The following is a 3,834-nucleotide window of genomic DNA, read 5'->3' as shown; positions in this document are numbered from 1 at the left end:
ATCACCCCAGGATGTCTTTGGTTTTCCTTGAAAACGAAGGATGAACAACAATGTAGCTATTACTTATGCAACCTCTCATTTGATACTTACACAATTCAAATTTTCTACCCTATTTACATTATGGTGGCTGTTGTGTATTGGTCCCCTAGTCATTCTCTCTTCATTTTCGATGATTCATCATCTGGCTTGCTTGGCTTACTCTCCTCTCCAATGTTTGCTTTTATACAAGGTGATTTCAAATCCATATTGATACTCAACTAATCTCCCTAACCTTTCAATTCCCTAGTCTTCTTAAATCCCTTGACTTACTCCTTCACATAATCTCAGACACATAAAGATGTGTCACAGCCTGAACCTCCCCATTACCCATAAGTATTCCACATTTCTAATAAAAATCTCTGACATTACCCTATCCAACCACAGTGTCCTACTATTCTCTCTCTCCCTATGTCTCTCTTCTACTAAACCCATTCTTTGCCTTCATTGTGACCTCTAATCAGGGTTATGCTGCAACCAGCTTGGATCAGCTCCTGAGAGCCAATTGTTAAATTTTCAATGTGAGCATTTATGCCTTGGAAATCATCAAAAGGTACAAATTAGGGTTTGCTTTATTTTGTTGTTGATCATCTAGATTTAAGAAAGTGATGGAGAAATGCTAATAATACAGATTAAATTTAAAAGTATGTTATGGTGAATTTGCACCCAGGAAGCCAGTTGTTAAACATTTACCAGAATAGTTTTGCCTCTAATCCTTCCATCTCTCAGTATTCTTTCAGGCCATTACTTCTGCTCTGAATTTTAATTTTTTCCTTTACCCATTCTCCACCTTTTAGTTAAGTAACTCTATTTCAAACTATCATCCCCACTCAAATTGCTCTTGTCTTGTCTCTTGTCTTCTTGTCCTCTTGTCTTCTCTGTAGTCATCCCTTGCCAAACCCTAATCCTAAATTACTCCCACCATTTACTCCTTCCACTCCTCATCACACACTGCTGAATGAAGCTGGAGGAATTTGTACAACTGTGCTGATTGGCTTTATTCAAAGTTCATGTTATCCTATTTCATCTGGGCCTTTACTGAACGAAGGCAATCCTCTCATTTTTCCTTAATTGATATTCCATCTTGTGCCCTACAGAAGCTATTCCAGACCTCATCTTCTCTTCTCACATCTCCCGCAATGCCTCTTCCACACTCTCAGCAGAGGACTTAACCTCTTACTTTACTGAGCAAATTAAGACCATTTGTCACAAGCTCTCTCTTCTCTTCACTCACTCTCAGTTCTCCCAGTCTGTGATAATGAGGTGGCTGTTTTTGATAAGACAAACCTCTTGCCCATCTTTTCTGGTAGATTACCATCTTAGTCACCATTACCCCTATTATCTTCAACCACTGTCTATCTATTATTTTTACACTGCAACTGGAATTGGGGGCAGCTAGGTGGTACAGTGGATATAGTGAAGGGTTTGGAGTCAGGAAAACCTACGTTCAAATCTGACTTCAGACACTTACTAGTGTGTGACCCTAGGTAAGTGTAACAACAATGCTGCTTGCAACTGCTGTAGAGGTGTAAGGCCAATAACACCAGCACACAGGAGGGCTGCTAGCACAGGTTCTTTGATCTGCTTTTCTAAGGAAAGCAACTTTTAGGGGTTTACAATCTCACTTTAATTAAACATACATATATCATTTGCTTAGTTCAGGGAAAAACGTCAGCACCCTGAACTTCAGAGAAAACACAAACAGAAATTATAAGCAGAAATTATATAAACAGAGATAACACAAATCAGCAGACAGGACTTCTAACTGTCTATCAACACCAATACATACATAGCTACCAAAGAGAGAAGAACCAACATCTGGGTTTCAAAGCCGGGCGGGGGGGGGGGGCGCTCCTTAACGGCTACCCAGAGTCTCATCTGGCCAAATCACATGAACACTCTTCCAATGAGTGAACCCCAAAGCAGAATGCTAACCTCAGAGAATACATACACTTATTCAGGGTCAGAAGGCATCACAACCATGTGACTCAAACTCATGTGACTTAGGCTTTCTTGTGACTTAAGTAGACCATCAAAGACTCTTGATTCAATCAAAGGCAAGACTCAAAGGCACTTGATTGCTTTACTGCTGAGGAACACTCCAAAAGAAAAAACAGCAAAAAGTCCCACTTTGCTTGCCATTACAGCAAGTCACTTAATTTTGTCTTCCTCAGTTTTTTCATCTGTAAAATGAGCTGGAGAAGGAAATGGCAAGCCCCTCCCATGTCTTTGTCAAGAACTCCCTGTAACAGTAAGGCAATAAGAGCAATGTAGATGACAATTGTCAAAATGCCTATGTAGTTCTGTATCGCAGAGTATATGAGACTCTCCACAGAGAAGGTAGAAGTCAACCATTTATTCAGACACCAGAGAGCCATATCCCACAAGCCATTTATCCAATCTATCAGAGCAGTAAAACATTCCACAAACAATATTACAACCTGAGCCTTGCCATCCCAAAACCTCTCTGACCCCCCCTGGGGTTTTGGCCAAAACAAACTCACAGTACAGCAAAGTCAGCCTGTTCAGTTCTAACAATCACAAGGGTGGCCATTAGCAGCCATAACTGCTCCCTCTCTCGCTTAGCATTTCCTGTGACATAACTTCTTTTCCTGTGGGAAAGATCTTCAAATCTAAATTGCTACTAACTCCCCAAATGGGGTCATGAAGAGTTGGGCATGATTGAAACAACTGAACAACAACTAAAATAATTGAACTCAGGAAGGAGGACTCCGCCGCCATCGCTGCCGATGCCACCTGTGGACGACTCCCTCGCCCCCCAGCCGCGCTGGGAGACAGATGCAGAGGAGGCCCCAGAGCTACCCCGTGCCTGTGAGGCACAGGGGTGGGAGTTGTTTCGAGGCTGTGCCCAAGGGGCGATCCCCACCAACCTGAGTGCCCCCTCCCAGTGCGTCAGACTGAGCTCCTGATGTCTGCCTGGAGGACTGGCTTAGGCTGAGCGGAAAGGGATCTCAAAGCACCATCTGGGGGTACTGTCTATAGTGGTTAGCGAAGAGCTGAAAATCTGAAGACATGATGGGAAGAGAAGAGAACTAAACTAGCCCTGCTCAGCAATGCTAGAGGTGTGATGGAGGTTGAATCCTCATACACAGACTTCATCTCCTGTGACAGAACAGGCATGGGAATGCTGTCCCTGACATCCAGGATGACTCGGCAGCAGTGAGTGTGAGGAAGCTGGCGGGGAACATGGGGGAGCTGGCACTCAGAGGAGCAGAAGGGCAGGCAGAGATAAGCACCTCGGACAAGGAAGCTGGCACCAGGCCTGAGGGAAATGAGGGCACTACCGTGTCCTGAGAGCCACCCCTGTCCCATTCCCTTTGTCCAGTGGCTGAAGGAAGAAGCAACCAGCCCAGGCTTCCCAAGAGGAAGACTTGGCAGCATTCTCCCCTAGGACCACTTCCCTCCCCTGCAGTAACTTGTTGGGGCACAATGAAGCCATGTGGACCTCCCCAGACTTTCCTTTTCCTCTAGTCCACCCCCCCACCCCACCCCACCTCACCACACAGAGGAAGCTTGTGCTCAGGGCAGGTTGGCCCTGCTATGGGGACCTCAGACTGAGGCTAGCCTTCAGAGGTACCTTAAGAGCCCTACCCCAGCCTAGGGAAACCCCGTGGTTTTGCCTACCATGGACCTTTTTTTCTTTCAGGCCCACCTATTCTACTGTGTTTGGCAATTCAAAACATTATTTATTTGGTTTACACCTGTGGGGTGGGAATGGGGAGGTACCACCTGCTCCCTTCCTCTGGAGGACAGATAGAAGCCAGGTACCCTCCTACT

At 45.1% G+C, this 3,834-nt stretch overlaps 1 pseudogene; it reads left to right on the top strand.

Moving 5' to 3' along the window:
* Window positions 1-3,124: 3,124 nt before the first annotated feature.
* Window positions 3,125-3,356, top strand: LOC118852315 (annotated as a pseudogene).
* The last annotated feature ends 478 nt before the right edge of the window (window positions 3,357-3,834 follow it).

The sequence above is a fragment of the Trichosurus vulpecula genome, chromosome 5 (genome assembly GCF_011100635.1).
Source record: "Trichosurus vulpecula isolate mTriVul1 chromosome 5, mTriVul1.pri, whole genome shotgun sequence".
In the NCBI taxonomy this organism is placed as follows: Eukaryota; Metazoa; Chordata; class Mammalia; order Diprotodontia; family Phalangeridae; genus Trichosurus; species Trichosurus vulpecula.
Note: the sequence above shows the minus strand (reverse complement) of the source record. Positions and strands in the feature narration are given on the sequence as shown.